General features: G+C 46.4%; 1 pseudogene; it reads left to right on the forward strand.

Annotated features, from left to right (window-relative positions):
• The first annotated feature begins 13,509 nt into the window (after positions 1-13,509).
• Positions 13,510-14,058, forward strand: LOC133259165 (small ribosomal subunit protein uS12-like; annotated as a pseudogene).
• The last annotated feature ends 3,357 nt before the right edge of the window (positions 14,059-17,415 follow it).

Consider the following 17,415-nt stretch of genomic DNA (forward strand, 5'->3'; position numbering starts at 1 on the left):
TGGGCGTCAGCTTTTCATTACTCTATCTCCTGCCTCTCTGACTTGACTCCTCTGCCTTTAGACCTCAGCTCCATCCTTCGAAAATCTGAGTTAATCACAGATGCTTGAACAAACCACACCAGCTTCCCTGTATGCATCCTTTTTATTTCTTACTTCTCTTTTTAAAATTAATTTTTTTTGGAGTATTGCTGCTTTACAATGTTGTGTTAGTTTCTGCACTACAGCAAAGTGAATCAGCCATATGTATACATATATCCCATCTTTTTTCAAATTTCTTCCCATTTAGGACACCGTAAAGAAGCCACCTGCCAATACAGAAGACTCAGGTTCCATCCCTGGGTTGGGAAGTTCCCTGAAGAAGGCAATGGCAACCCACTCCAGTGTTCTTGCCTGGAAAATCCCATGGACAGAGAAGCCTGGTGGGCTACAGTCCATGGGGTCACAAGAGAGTCAAACACGACTGAGCGACTAAACCACAGCAACAAATGAGCAATGAGTAGAGTTCCCTGTGCTCCAGAGTAGGTTCTCATTAGTTATCTACTTTATGCATGGTATCAATAGTGTATATATGTCAGTCTCATTCTCTCAGTTCATCCCATCCCACTACTTGGGTCTTGATTTTCCTTCTCACTGGGAGTGTTCATAACCCAAATTTGCTTTACAATCTCCCAAACCAAAAAATCGCCCTCACATTCTCTCAGTATGATGCACTGAGCAGAAAGCAGCATCCCTTCCGTAAAATTCCGGCCGAGAACGCATGACTTGAGTCTAATCTGAGGAAACATCAGACAGAGCCAAACCAAGGGAGCGTCTGTAACAGGACCGGCTCTTTCTCTTCAAAGACGTCGGTGTTGTGAAAGCCTGAGGAGCGGCTTAGAAGAGAGAGAACGACCAGAGGCAACTTGTGATTCTAAATGTCGTTTTGTTTAAAAGGATAATATTGGGACACTTGGTGAAATCTGAACCTGAACGAGGCCTGAGGTGACGTCATTGGGTTGACTGAAGTTCCTGAGTCAGGTAACCACCCTGTGATTCTAGGAGAGAATATCCTTTGTATTTTTTGGAATTATACCATCAAAGCTTTGGGAGGTAAAGAGTATCCTAGCTGCACCGTTCTCGTATAATTCAGGAACACACACACACACACACACACATAGAACGTGGATGAGGAGTGAAAAACAAGTTCTTTGTTCTATTCTTGGGATTTTTCTGTAAGCCTGAAGTTATGGTAAAATCAAAAGGGAAAAAAAAATCCTGCAAACCTCAGGCAGCACAGGCCCATCAACCGCGGTCTGAGCATTTAGTTCTCTGACCAGAACCTCCCTCCAGTCCACACTCATCCCACACTCACCCATAATGCCCCGCCGACCCGTCAGAACTTCCGTTTGGAACCGTCTCAGGGGCCATCTCCCTAAGGAAGGCTGAGAGGCCTCTCCCTGTCCCTCTGCAAGGCAGGAAGGTCTCTCCGCTACAGATCCTGGATTCTCAACATCACAGCAGCGGTTCTCACCCTCTGCTGCTGCTGCTGCTAAGTCACTTCAGTCATGTCCAACTCTGTACAATCCCATAGACAGCAGCCCACCAGGCTCCCCCGTCCCTGGGATCCTCCAGGCAAGAACACTGGAGTGGGTTGCCATTTCCTTCTCCAATGCATGAAAGTGAAAAGTGAAAGTGAAGTCACTCAGCCGTGCCAGACTCTTAGCGACCCCATGGACTGCAGCCTACCAGGCTCCTCCGCCCGTGGGATTTTCCAGGCAAGAGTACTGGAGTGGGGTGCCATTGCCTTCTCCGGTTCTCACCCTCAGGAGCCCTGAAAACTCCAGGCTGAGGAAACGCCTTAGATGACAAGACACGCAGGCTCTCGGGGGGCCCCCAGACCTCCTGAGTCAGAATCTGCATGTTAAACAAGCTTTCTGGATTTCCGGGTAGGGCAGCTTTAAAGGAAATCCCCAGCATCTCACACGTGCGTTAGGGCCCCCAAGTACTCGGGACTCAGGATGGAGAGACTGAGGCGGGGGCGGGGGGGTGTCCCCTCAGGGTGACCCAAAAATCCCTGGTAAAAGATGATTAACATAGCCCAGACAGAGGCAGAGACTGCTGGACCAGAACGGGAGGAAGGAAGCAGACAGAGATCCTGCAGGAGTTAACTGTCCAGAGAGCACAGTGGGGATGAAGACAATCCCTGCCCTCCCTGTCGGCCCCGCCCCAAGAGCCCCTTGGTCTGCCCTTTGATTTGACCTCCAGAGAATAAAGCTGACACAGCCCCTTGACTCCTAGGAGACGACCCTGTGGTGACACTGAGGAGGAAGACAAGCTCAGAACTAGATGTCTGTCATCATTGCCTGCAGGGGATGCTCTTACGGTCTGCAGACACTGCCCTCAGGCGGCACTGCACTCCAGAGTCTTGAGGAAGGTATTATTATCCCCAATTTACAGATGAAGAAACTGAGGCTCAGAGAGATGACTTTGCTTGCCCCAAGCCACAGCAGCTGTTAAGTTGCAAGGCCAGGCTGACTTCCAAATCGCTCTGGTTCCACTGTCTTGACAATAAACTAACTGAAGCTGAACCCTCATCTGGACGTGGTGAGCAGGGGCCTTAACTGACTGCTGTGCTGTATCTCCATTTACTCTCTGCTCTCTCCTTTGCTGAAATGACAGAAACAAATGTTACTCTAAAGCTGTGACCCTCGGGCATGTGTGGCTATTTAAACTTTAATTAAAATTAAATAACATTTACAATTCAGTTTCTCAGTCAGACAAGCCAGGTGTCAAGCACTCAGCAGTTACACGTAGCCAGTGGCTACAGAAATCACACAGGACAGATGGCAGAGCGAATTTCCAAAAGTTCCTTTGAATGGGACTAGTCCAAAAAAAATGTTCATGCCTTTCACTACCCACAGTCACTCTTCGTTCCAAGTTAACTTTTTTATTTTTAAATGAAATGTCAAGCCCACAAAGTTTACTTTTATCTTCTTCTCATTCCTGGTAGGCTGCAGTCCATAGGGTCCTGAAGAGTCGGACAGGACTGAGCAACTTCACTTTCACGCCCTTGGAGAAGGACGTGGCAACCCACTCCAGTGTTCTTGCCTGGAGAATCCCAGGGATGGGGGAGCCTGGTGGGCTGCCGTCTATGGGGTTGCACAGAGTCAGACACAACTGAAGCGACTTAGCAGCAGCAGCAGCATTTGTCGAATAGAAACCGGTATTTTCAGCCAGGAAACATCAGGTGTTATTAACAGAAGGGAGGCACCTGCTGGCAATACATGGTATTACAACCTAGCACAATCAGACACTGGAAACTGGCCAGGGCTGGGGTCTAACAGCCATCACCGGGGGATCCAGGAATCCACAGGTGTGGCAGAAAACCCATGTCAAGAGAAGATCCGGGATGAGGCTCCGGGAGGAGACATGGAGTCCAAGAATCCATCCATCAGCAAACTGAAATCTCCAGCATTATACACCACATGCCTGACACTAAGGAGATTACATGGTAAATGTTAGTTAGGGGCCTAAATGATTGATTGTTGGATTGATTGCTTGATTCTTAGGATTCTAGAATGGCACCACCGAGCATTTAACCTTCTTATCATTTTTTTTCCCAATTGGACATATCCTTTATGTTATGAAGTCAGTGGAGACACAAGGGATCTCTTTAGCTGACATGAAAGTGTTCAATAACCAAGGGAGGTTCGAACGTCATGAAATCATCAGGAACAAGATGTCAAAATTTCTGAGTCTCTGATGTGGACACAGAATTGGGAGAGTAGGACTGACATAGGTATAGTCCCATGTACAAAATAGGTAGCCAGTGGGAAGCTGCTGCAAAGCACAGGGAGCTCAGCTCATGCTCTGTGATGAGCTAGAGGGGAGGGATGGGGCAGTGGGAGGGAGGTTCAGGAGGGAGGGAATACGTGTACACTGATAGCTGACTCACGCTGCTGCACAGCAGACACCAGCACAACACTGTAAAACAATTATCTTCCAATTAAAAAATCATAAAGTAAAAATATCATTTGCAACCTAAAAAAAAAAAATGGCTTTTGAGTCTCTGGTAAAACATGAAAAGACATCCCTGGTTTTTCCTTTGGCCCACAGTGGCAGGAATGAAAGATGGCCTGCCTGATTGGGAGATGAATCAAACCCCAAATCATTCATTCATCCATTCAGTTCACAAATACTGATAGGGCTGTACGGGAGCCAGGTGGCCACTTACCTGAGCCCGGCACACAAAGGGACACAAAATCCATCCCCGATCTGGAAGTTACCCCGCGCAGAGCAAGTGCTCAGCCAAGACCTGGACAGGGCAGCCTCTAAGATGTCTCCTGGGGATCTAGGGATCCAGGTGCTGGGACACCTGGGCTACTGGCTGTGCATCTTGACACTGAAGAAACTAGAGTGTAGACAGCGATGCAATTCCAGCGCCCCCAGATACTGGGAGGCTTTTCATGGGATCCGAGCAAGCTGATCAACAGGTCTGAGTCAGGATTGTATTAGTGATCTGGTGGCCAAAGGCTGCTTACAGGTTGCTGTCCCGAACCAGAGGGGGCCCACAATCTGGCCTAGCTTCAGGGGATGGGAAAGTAGAAAATGGAGAATACCGTTTATTACCAGGTCCACAACAGCCTGCTTTCAAATAGGAAAAAAAAAAAAAAACAACGGTCCCCCTATTTCATGAATTTTACCGACTCCCAGTCTTGCTCATAGGCTGTTCTCAGTGTTAGGGAGATAGATCCATTAACTTCTGGGGCCAGGAGCAGACTCATTACCAAGATCCCTTCTCTCACTCCCATCCTCTGCACAAACCCACTTGAGCCCCCTCTCAATTCATAAGTAAGGCATTGTTTCATGACGCTTTTCCCTTAATCAAAAGTTCTCAGATACCCAGTAGAAAAAGTGGACAAACAACTTAGACATGGCAATTAGCCAAATGGCCTGGAAACATGAAAAGGTGATTCACATTAGTGGTTACAGGGGTTACAGATTAAAGCTCAGAGTCCTGGACTGTGTACTCACCAGGATGGCTACAATCAAAGCTCTGGAAACATTCAGGGGAGTGAGGCTGGGGAGTAACAAGGGCACACACATCATCAGTGAAAGGGTGGATTGGTCCAAACCCTGCAGAGGCCTGTCAGGTAGTTCTGCTAAAATCAAACATACATGTAACATCCGACTGAGCCGATCCCCTCCTGGGGATGAGCCAAAGGAAAGCAGGGTCCTCAGAAGCACCCATTGCAGCTGAACTGCGAATAGCCAAACCCTAAACTCAACCCAAATGCCCATCAGTGAAAGAATACAGGAATACATGGTGTACAGCACTGAAGGGAGATGAATGAATTGCTCTTACACGCAATACTATGGATAAAGCTCAAAAACAATGTAAAGGAAAAGAAACCAGACACGAAAGAGCACATCCCATCTAACTAAATTTATACGGAGTTTGACAGTTTGTTTGTGACACTGGGGTCACAAGAGGGGGGCAGTGGGTGGTGGGGCTTGGGAAGAGGGCTTGAGGGGCCTCACTGGATGACGGAACGTTCTCTGTGCTGACCCGGCTGGTGGTCACATGGGTGTAGACAGTGGTAAAAATTCATCAAACCATCCACTTAAGAATTTTTTGTTTTGTTTTGTTTTAATATTTGTTTCTTGGGCTGCAGTGGGTCTTAGTTGCAGCATGTGAACTCTTCATTGAGGGACATGGGATTTAGTTCCTTGACCAGGGATTGAACCCAAGCCCCCTGCGTTGGGAGCACAGAGTCTTAGCCACTGGACCACCAAGTCCCTGTCCACTTAAAATGTGTGCATTTTATCATCTGTAAATGATGCCTCAATGAAAAAGTAAATAAAAACAATCAAACGTCTTGGTGACCACCCTTGACAGAGGCATGGCTGGACAGCAAAAGCTCACCTGTACTAGTGTGAAACCATCCCCTGGGAGTTTACTAGGGCAGTCTCAAACACCCAGTCCACAGGCCCTTGGCAACAGTTTCCATCCTTACCGCTCAGCTGGCACCAAAAATGGCGTGTCTCTTTCCAGCCAAGCGGGCTGTGGCACCGTCTGCAGGTCTACAGGGACTCCTTCCCTGGAGTTGTCCTCCGACAGGTCCCAAGCCCCTGGGCCCGAGTGCTGCCGGCCCCACCCTGGACCCGGGAGCCAGGCCTGCTCAGAACCTCAGGGTCCTGCTGGACTTCAGCAGAAGCTTATGGGGCCACGAGTACACTGGACATGCAGGCTGCTCTGGAAGGGAAGGTTAGACAAAGGAAGAAACGCTTTAGGAGGGTCCTGTATTTAAAACTCCTTTGTGTCAATCACTTATACTTCAATTTTTTTAATTTTTAAATAAATAAATCAGACACTTCTTTCTGTTAAAATTGCACAGTTTCAGCCGTGTTGCACCCCAGCCCACAGACCAGGGGATGTCAACTTCAGTTGTACATCAGAATCCCATGGAGCTGTGAAACGTAGGGTACCAGGCCCACCCCCCGAGACCAGCTGAATCAGACCGTCCCACACAGTGATGCTCAAGGCGTGCTCCTGAAGCAGGAACGTGTTAGAAATGCAAACGCCCACGGAGACCTCCTGGATTCTGGAACTGCTCCCAGCAATCTCTGTCACAATTGTTCTGAGAAGCCCTCCCAGTGACTGATACACGCTCAAGTTCGAGGCCCCCTCCTGTGGTTAGAAATTTGCATTCCTCACGGGTTCACAGGTGGTACAGACACTGATGTTCTGGGAACCATCACTGTCTGTCTAATGGGCAGACTCAGCCCTGAGGGGTGGGGATTAAAAGCTGCCCAGGTGAGTGACTCTGACCCAGGTGAGGGTTAATAAATGCTTCCATGGACTGTAATCGTTGAACATGGCAGGAGACCCACATAGGTGAGGACATTACAGGAGGAGAAATGAAACTTGTTCTGGGGGCTTCTTCTCATCCAGTGAAACTGTAATTTGGGGTTCTCGGTGTGGTAGGACTTACTTTCTAGGTGCCCACCCCTAGTTTCTTCTGGCAAGATAGGAACTGGAGAGGTTTCTGGAAGAACACTTTGTACAAAAGCCTCAACTGGGGGAAAAGCCTGGTTTTATCCTCAAAGGTTAATCTTTGGTCCACGATGGATGTGGAAGCAAGGGTGGGGAAACTGAAGAATAACGGGGATGGAGAAGAAGAGAGTCGATGTGGGGCTGGGCACGAGCCAGTCACGGGTCAGCAGAGAGAGAGCTAGGGGAAGGGGTGGGGGGAGGGGAGGAGACACATCTTCTTTTCAAGTAGAACTGACTCTTTAAAAAAAAAAAAAAAATTGAGTTCCAAGAAGGGTTTAGTGTAAGATTAGGGGGAAGAATGAGATGGCTGGATGGTATCACTGACTCGATGGACCTGAGTCTGAGTGAACTCCGGGAGGTGGTGTTGGATAGGGAGACCTGGCGTTCTGTGATTCATGGGGTCGCAAAGAGTCGGACACGACTGAGCAACTGATCTGATCTGATCTGAGGGGGAAGAATGGAGGAGGCTGACCTGCAAAGTAGGAAAGAAAAGGATAGAAGTGAGTTCAGAGGGATCTGAAAGGACAGAGGGGGCGAGGAGGCCAGCTGGCCAGGGGGAGGGGTCAGTGGCGGAGGATCGAAGCTTCCTGTTCTCAGACTAATGGCCACGGGTGGAGGGGGAAGAAGGAGAGGGTGGGACGAAGGGAGAGAGTAACTTGGAAGCATATATACGACCATGTGTAAAACAGATAACCAATGGGAATCTGCTATTTGAATCAAGGAACTCAAACTGGGGCTCCGTAACAACCTAGAGCGGTGGGAAGGGGTGGGAGGTGGGAGGGAGGTTAAAGAGGGAGGGGATACGTGTATACCTGTGGCTGACTCATGTTGATGTATAGGGGAGGCCAACACAATATTGTGAAGCAATTTTCCTTCGATTAAAAATGAATAAGTTTTGGGGGAAAAAAGCTTCCTGTTCTAAGAAGGCAAACCACAGGCTGGCAGGAAACAGTCACCACACATAGACTTTAGGAAAAAACTTGCATTTAGAATATAGAGAATAGTTGCACAGCTCACTGGTAGGAAGGCAGACAACTCAATGAAAAAAAAAAATAGGCAAAAGACATGAGTAGACACTTTACAAAGGATACAGATGGCTGACAAGCCCATGAAAAGATGCTCGGCATGACTAGTCATCCGGGAAATGCAAAATAAAACCACAGCCAAATACCATGTAATACCCACAAGTATGGCTAAAATTAAGAACTTGCAATACCAAGTGTTGGCAGAAGGGAGAGCATCTGGAATTCTCATATTCTGCTGGCAGAAACTGAAAATTGAACAACCACTTGGGGAAATTCTGGAGTTCCTTTTAACATTAAACATATACCTACCCTGTGACCCAGCAAATCCACTCAGATCTTTCCCAGAGTGCAATTAAAACAAGTATCCACAAAAAGACTTGTGGCTATATTTATATATACCACTCCCAGAAAGTCTTTGCAAGTGCCAAGGAGGAAAAACTTTCCTCTATCTTCTTAGCTTTGTGACTGGGGCCTGTAAATTAAGCTGAAAAAGACACAGTAGTAAGAGAAAAAGCAGAGCTTATTTATTCATCCATGCAAGAGCCCTCAATAACAAGAGTAGTCCTTAGAATCTGGGCCTTATCTACTTACACACCTCACTTAGTAGGGGAAATGGAAGAGGAGGAAAAAGACTTCTGTAGGAAGAACAAGCAGGTTTCTTTAGGAAAGACAAATGGGTTTTAGGAAAACAAACTGGCCATTAGAACATTTGTGATGGTGTTTGTTCATGTAGGTCCTTCCATTTTCTTCATACACTGTGAAACTCTCCCAAGAGGGGATTTTTCGAAGGTTTATTCTTGGTCTCTCTCCTGCCCCAAAGAGGAAATTTATGATGATCCTCATTTCTCAGAAATTTCTTCTTTTAGTCAGATAAAGGAAGCTCCAAGAAGATTTCTTTCTGCATCTGTTGAATCTCAAATATCTTCAGTATAAAATAATCTTGTATCAACTCTGGGGCTCTGAGCAGGTCTCACACAGGGATGCACAGAAAAGCAATAATAGTGGTTACGTGTTTGTAGGGCAGGAGATGGAGGCAGGTAGAAACTGAGAGGTTGGGGACAGGAATAAAAGGGAAATATTTGGGGCACATTTTTAATTTCTTTTAAATTCTAGAAAGATATGAATGTGTTGCCCATTCAGAAAAATTTAAGGTCTAAGCATGTTTCTGATCCTTTTAAAGATAAGTTTCAACCCTCTATTTAAAAAAAGATGGATTTTTGCCTCATTAGCAAGCCCTAATAGGATCCAGCCCTGCTGCTGCTGCTGCTAAGTCGCTTCAGTCATATCCGACTCTGTGCGACCCCATAGACGGCAGCCCACCAGGCTCTCGGTCCCTGGGATTCTCCAGGCAAGAACACTGGAGTGGATTGCCATTTCCTTCTCCAATGCGTGAAAGTGAAAAGTGAAAGTGAAGTCGCTCAGTTGTGTCCGACTCCTAGCAACCCCATGGACTGCAGCCTACCAGGCCCCTCCGTCCATGGGATTTTCCAGGCAAGAGTACTGGAGTGGGTTGCCATTGCCTTCTCCGATCCAGCCCTGAGGGAGGTGCAAAGATTTTATCATCATTTGCTGCAACTTCTACTGGGAAAGGTTATAAGAATCAGGTTACCTTTTCCACTTTGCTGGGAAGGATACTTTCAGCAATGTCTTAGCTATAAGTCCCAGGACTCTCCCTCATTGTCCCTCCTGGTCTCCAGGAACATAAGGCCAGCTGGAGAGGACTGGGTGGGCTGGTAGTGGGTCTCCAAGAGCCAGCCGACAATGGAAACCATCCCCCTTCAAGCAGATGTCAGCTTATTCCTTGCGTTTTGCACATGGGTAAAAGGACAGGTGAAACTCTGACAAACATCTGCATCTTGTCCTGACATTCTGACTCACTGCCCTTAAAAGAATCAAGGTACTGTCCAGCTCAGAGAGGGAACTGTTCTTGATCTGAAGAAGACCCCAAAATAAGAATGCAAGGTCAATTCAAGGTTTTTCAGATATAGTTGATGACAGGGTCTTACATGCCCTGAAATTTTAAAATACAAACCAGATAGGAAAAGAAAGGATCAAGGTTCTGATTCTGGGGACACATCTCATTTCCAAAACATGCCAAGCACACTCCCATCCAGAGGGCATTGAACCCCTCGTCTCACAATCTTGTCATGTTGCCCCTGCATCTCAACCTGAGCTCGTCCGTTTAAATGCACCTCCCTCAAAATACATCTCAGATTATCCTAATATATAAGTCCACCCAAGCAGTCTCTAAAACACATCCCTTTCATCATTTTAGTCTCTTCAGAGTCCATGCGCATGCATGCGTGTTAAGTTGCTTCAGTTATCTCTGACTCTTTGCAACCCCATGGACTGTAGCCTGGCTCTGTCTGTGGGATTCTCCAAGCAAATACTGGAGTGCATTGCCATGCTCTTCTCCAGGGGATCCTCCCCACCCAGGATTGAACCCAGTTCTCTTATGTCTCCTGCATTGGCAGGCAGGCAGGTTCTTTACCACTAGCGCCAGCTTCAGAGTCCTTACCACCCTCAAATTCTTTCTTATTTGCTCATCACCTGTCTCCCAATAAGAATGTCTCCAACAGTGTAGCCATAACTGGCTCCTTCTTGCCCTTCCCCAGTGTTTCCAGCAAGTGCCTAGCACATAGTAATTGCTCAGTGTGCTCAATGGATGAATAAATGAGTAAAAGTTCAACCTGAGATGTCTGCAAAATATCCAAGGAGCGATGTCAAATGAGAACTGTCTAAGGTCTACTGTACAGCACAGAGAACTATATTCATATTCTATGATAAACCATAATGGAAAAGAATATGAAAAAAAGGTGTATATGTGTATAACTGAAGCACTTTGCTGTACTGCAGAAATTAACACAACATTGTACATCAACTGTACTTCAACTAAAATTAATTAATTTCTATAAGTATAGATATGTTGAAATAAACTTTTCAAAAGCAAAAAAATTAATTTTAAAACACCAAGAGAATGAGCAAAAAAAAAAAAGAGCTGTTAAATGTGGGCATCTTTAGAACAAATTCATTCTTCAAATCTATAGGGATCAGTGAACCACCTGAAGAAAGACTTAATGAAAGAAAGAGTCTGAGCTCCTAGGAACCCAGGCTTTCGAGGGTGAGTAGAGAAAGGGGAGAAAGTGAAGAAGAGCAAGAGGAGTCTGGCGAGGCAGAAGGAAAACCAGGAGAAGCCAGTGTTATGGAGGCTGAGAGACAAGAGGGTTTGGAGAGGAAGGAGTGGACGCCCATGTGGAATGTGACTGCAGGGTGGGCACCACGGAGGCGGTAAGGATCTGGGCGAGGCAGGTCGGTGTGGCGATGGGCAGAAACCAGGCGGGAATAGACAGACGCATGAATGGCCCGGGGGGGAGTGGAAGCCCAAGTGTCAGAGACTCTATGCGGAAGGTTGGCTGCGTCGATCGGTGGAAAAACTGGGTGTACCTGTAGGCAGACATGGATCCAGGGAAGATCCTCTTCTGCTTAATATTTCATTGTGAAAACTGTCAAACCTGCAAAAAGTTGAAAGAAGAGTATAACACACATCTCTTCACCCTTCACCTAAATTCATCATTTGTTAACATTCTGCCTCATTTACTACCCCTCCCCTTGACACACACACACACAGTCATTTTGGGGTGCGGATACTCCTAAATACTGTAGTGTGCTTTTCCTAGGAACAAGACCATTCTCTTCTGTGAGCTCAATGCCACATCCCACTCAGAGAAACGGACCATTGAATCAATAATGTCATCCCACGCACAGACCGTGTGGACATGCTCCCAGCAACAGACACATTCTTTACACTTGCTTTCTTTTTTCCCATCCTGTAGCCAATCGGGGTTCATGCATTCCCTTTGGTTGTCACATATCTGTTCTCTCCTTTAATCAGAAACAGTCCTTGTTTTTTTTTTGTTTGTCTTTCACAGCACTGACACGCTTGAAGGGTCTGGGTCGGTTGTCACGTAGCTCGTCCCAAATACTGGGGACTTTGTCTGATTGTTTCCTCATGACTGGACTCAGGTTAAACATTTTTTGGCAGGATTACCACATAGATGATGTGAGCTTCTCAAGGGAGATTTTAAGATGGAAAAAAAAAAAAAACCACTCCTTGAATAATGTAAATGATTCAGTAGATCAGGGACGATGCTGGGGAGGGGCATAATTGGAGCAATGAAGGAGGTGATGATGTCTTTAAATTTGCTAGGCTGGGGTGGGGGGATGGTTGTGTCATGGGGTCCCAGAATGCAGATTGAATGAATGGATAGGCACAAGCATTTGAGAAATTTAAAAAAACTATAATTAAAAAAAAAAAAAACTCTCAGAAAAATAGAAATAGAGAGGAACTGACTCAACCCTAACCCTGGCTGCTGAGCCAGCTAACAACTTCTGCACCCTCTTCAACTCTGAGGGTTTCCCTCCCTTTACTGTTTCACGTGAGCTGGGATTCAGGAAGGAGCAGAGACTAATACCTGTGCTCAGTCTACCCTCAACTCAGAAGGCAGGCACTAGAATTTTACTCTCTGTTTGAACCTAAAACCCAAATTCTCTCCTTGACCGCTGGCCCCCTCACACAAGGCTTGTTTACAACCAGCCAGCCAGTCTTCTCCTTCCAGCCTCTCAGGTTGCAACTGTGCCTTCTTTCTCACCAGTCTGCACCTGATTCTTACTGTTCATTTAATCACATCTCACTGCAGGGCAGAGTGGGTGGTTTATCCCTCTGTTAGGAGGTAGGGCAGAGTCTGGAAAATTCTCTTTTAAGTGTAACCTGCCTGCCTTAGATCAACGTTGCCTCAGTTCAGTTTAGCTCAGTCGCTCAGTCGTGTTTGACTCTTTGTGACCCCATGGACTGCAGCACGCCAGGCCTCCCTGTCCATCACCAACTCCTGGAGTTTACTCAAACTCATGTCCATTGAGTCGGTGAGGCCATCCAATCATCTCATCCTCTGCCGTCCCCTTCTAAATCTTTCCCAGCATCTTTTCAAATGAGTTAGTTCTTCACATCAGGTGACCAAAGTATTGGAGTTACAGCTTCAGCATCAGTCCTTCCAATGAATATTCAGGACTGATTTCCTTTAGGATTGACTGGTTGGATCTCCTTGCAGTCCAAGGGACTCTCAAGGGTCCTCTCCAACACCACAGTTCAGATGTCATATTTTTTACATTATGCAAGTAATATTTGGTTGTGTTCTTTTCATAAACATTAAGCCCTTATGAAAGATTCCCCCTTTACTCACCATTCCCAATTCAGGCAGATCTTGGAGATACTGCAGGCTTGGTCCCAGACCACAGCAATAAAGCAGGTCACACAAATTCTTTTGGTTTCCCAGGGCACATAAAGATGTTCACACTGTCTTAAGTGTGTGATAGCATTATGTCCAAAAGACAATGTATATACCTTAATTATAAAGTACTTTCCTTTTCACTCAGGCCTGTGATACCAGCAGGATGGGCAAGTGTCGCAGTCTTTACACTGCCAGGAAGCTCCATAGCCACTGAGCAGTCTAGAAGTGGCATGATAAAACAGTACAAGAAAGCCCATGTGGGCGCACAGCACTGAAGGCCAACGCTTTTGGAGGCACTTCTCATGCCAAGGGAATTGTGCTTGAAAAAGCAGGGGTTGAAACCAAACAGCCAGATTCTGCCATCAGGCAGTGTGCCAGGGTTCAGCTAATCAAGAATGGTAAAAAAGAAAAAAAAAATCACAGCTTTTGTACTCAATGATAGTTGCTTAAATTTTATTGAGGAAAATGATAAAGTTCTGGTTGCTGGCTTTGGTCACAAAGGCCATGCTATTGGCGACATTCCTGGAGTACACTTTAAGGTTATCAAAGTAGCCATGTATCTGTTTTGACCTTATACAAAGGTAAGAAGGAAAGACCAAGCTCATACATTCTGATGATGAAAGCACAATAGTAATACATTTTCATATGCCAAAAAAAGTACTTTCCTTCCCACAAGCCACGTGGCACAGCCTCCCCAAGAAAGTTCTTTCTTGATAAAAAATGATAACCATCATCTGAGCCTTCAAGGAGTCATAATCTTTTGCAGTACTAACACTGTAGATCGCCACTCACAGATCACCATCACAAACACGATAATAATGAAAAATTCTGAAATACTGCAAGAATTACCCAAATGTGATCCAGAGACACGAGGTGAGCAAATGCTGCTTAGAAAGTGGCACCAATAGACACGTTCAACATGGGGCTGGCACAAACGCTGAATGTGTAAAAAAAAAAAAAACAAGCAATGCCTGCAAAGCACAGAAAAGTGACGTGCAACCAAACCAGGTGTCTGTACCAGACAGATGTGTCTCCAGTCCCGTTTTTATACATTTACACATGCATTCACAAGCCCACAGGAAACATAAAGTGTTGTTTTATTGTGGGTTGTTTGCTTTTTTTTTTTCCTGTTTTTGTTTTTTTTTTTTTTTACATTTAACACATAAGAACACTGCATCTTTTCAGTTCTGAGTCTCAGCCATCTTTCTATGTTTAGTTCAGTTCAGTCACTCAATCGTGTCCGACTCTTTGCGACCCCATGAATCACAGCACATCAGGCCTCCCTGTCCATCACCAACTCCCGGAGTTCACTCAGATTCACGTCCATCGAGTCAGTGATGCCATCCAGCCATCTCATCCTCTGTCGTCCCCTTCTCCTCCTGCCCCCAATCCCTCCCAGCATCAGAGTCTTTTCCAATGAGTCAACTCTTCGCATGAGGTGGCCAAAGTACTGGAGTTTCAGCTTCAGCATCATTCCTTCCAAAGAAATCCCAGGGCTGATCTCCTTCACAATGGACTGGTTGGATCTCCTTGCAGTCCAAGGGACTCTCAAGAGTCTTCTCCAACACAACAGTTCAAAAGCATCAATTCTTCAGCGCTCAGCCTTCTTCACAGTCCAACACTCACATCCATACATGACCACAGGAAAAACCATAGCCTTGACTAGACGGACCTTTTTTGGCAAAGTAATGTCTCTGCTTTTGAATATGCTATCTAGGTTGGCCATAACTTTCCTTCCAAGGAGTAAGCGTCTTTTAATTTCATGGCTGCAGTCTTATAAATTTCTCATCTTTATTTTTTTACTCTTACCTGGATTTTATACTGTGGACATAACATGTTTATATAGTCATTCTTCAATTAATAAATATTTAGGTTCTTTCCTGTTTGTTTTGCAAGCAGCACAGCTGAGCATCACAGCACAGGGTCTGTGGTCGTGTGCCCCGGGCTGCGGATAAACACTGAGAAACTTCTATAGCAATTTGGTAGAGTGATGCTATGTCAAATCTCACAATAAAAATCATGGGCTTGTATTTTGTAAGCCTTTGTGTTTTAAAAACTTTATTCCTCTAGCAATTCATTCTACTGTAAGAGTAAAAATGTATTAGTTTGTGACAGGTTGGAAATAAAGGCTGGAACTTGCTCAGGATCATGGAGTAGTGCTTTTGTGACCAGCCTCACACACCCACGATGTCACGCTTCTGCAGATTCAAAGAAGTGATTCTCTTGGTTATAGGATGTGGACATTTTTGTATTATAATAGACTGTGTCAACTTGCCCCTCAAAGGGGCTAAGACAGCCTCCCCACCTCCACACACACACACCAATCACTAGTATTTTCTTTTCTTTGGGCCATCCTGTGCAAGATCTTAGTTTCCCCACCAGGGATGGAACTTGGGCCCTTAGCAGTAAGACCACAGAGTCCTAACCACTGGACCACCAGAGAATTCCCACAGTTGAACTTTTAACTCACATGTTCCCAAAAACCAGGAAGGTGGAACTTCTTTTTATATGTTCATTGTCTCTTTCCGTTTCTTAGAGCCCAGGAAGTCAGCCAGGCCCTGGACTGTGACAACCCATCTTTCACTTCGTCTGCTTTGAAGTCCTAGGTGGTCCCAGGAGGTGGGCCAGACCAGGATGATTCCCTCTTTGTGCAAGGAGGCAGGGCTGCACCCAGGGCCCACAACGAACCTCAGACAGTTGATAGCAGAGCCCAGGTCTCCCAGCCCAGAATTCTCACTCCAGACCCAGAAGGAAAGCCCAGGCCCAGGAGCTCAGCAGAACAGGCTGGGAATGCAGGTGGGGCTGTGAGGAGTCAGAATAAGAAGCCAGAACTAACTCTAACCCTAAGCTCTGTCTCCCTTCCCCACTCCTCACCAGGGATCACCGCCCTTTAGAAAGCCCTTGCCTTTGAATCCTTGCACAAGGTCGACTTCTGCTGCTGCTGCTGCTAAGTCACTTCAGTCATGTCCGACTCTGTGCGACCCCATAGACGGCAGCCCACCAGGCTCCCCTGTCCCTGGGATTCTCCAGGCAAGAACACCGGAGTGGGTTGCCATTGCCTTCTCCAATGCATGAAAGAGAAAAGTGAAAGTGAAGTCGCTCAGTCATGTCTGACTCTTAGTGACCCCATGGACTGCAGCCCACCAGGCTCCCCTGTCCCTGGGATTTTCCAGGCAAGAGTACTGGAGTGGGGTGCCATTGCCTTCTCTGGTCGACTTCTGAGGGAACCCAAACTAAGGACCTTCCCAGCTCTCTCAGGAGTTGGTAAGATCAGGTGAAGCTTGTAAACAAAGGTTAAGGTTAACATCATGACCTCTCGGCTCGCCACCGTGTGCCGCACAAACAGAGCTCCTAGTCAGTGTGACTCCGGTGGCCTCCAGCTTTCAGACCCTAGGGGGCTCTCTGGGGGAACTCCAAGATAGAAGGGACAGGAACTGTAAAAGGCAGTCATTTTGGAGCTGATTTGGACTCTGCCTGGTTTGAACAGCTCCTCATCCAAAAATCACAACTTCCAACTCCACATGGCAGGGATTCCTTCAAAGACACAGCTCTGCCAACACACCAGTCAACTAAGGAATATGTTTTACGTATAGTCTAGCCCATAATGGATATCAAACAGAAGGTGTGACCTTGCCCTCAAAGGCCCACAGAACCCAAGCAGAATAGCTAACGATTAGCCAAGCAAGAAGGAAGGGCAGCAAAATCCTGGGAAACTATAAGGAGCCAGAAAACATGGGGGCTGGTCCACAGGACACGGGAGTCCTGACGGCGCTCCTCGCAGCCAGGGTTGCAGGACTGGGAATAAAGTAAAAAATGATTGTATCAGATTATCATTCACAGAATAGAAGATCCTGAAGTCCACCTGGATAGAAATAGCTACCTGATCAAATAAGTCCATGGAGCAGAAGGGACAGCTCTTTCTTGCTGTGGAAATCTGATCAATACAATCTGATCAGTACACAGAGAGAAGAAGGTGAGGAGGGAGGGGAAAACAGAGCAATGTTGAAGACAAGATCTGCTGGCTGATGGAGGCTAGAACCGTGGAAAGTTTGAGGAGAAAAGGCACCTG

The sequence above is a fragment of the Bos javanicus genome, chromosome 13 (assembly GCF_032452875.1).
Source record: "Bos javanicus breed banteng chromosome 13, ARS-OSU_banteng_1.0, whole genome shotgun sequence".
In the NCBI taxonomy this organism is placed as follows: Eukaryota; Metazoa; Chordata; class Mammalia; order Artiodactyla; family Bovidae; genus Bos; species Bos javanicus.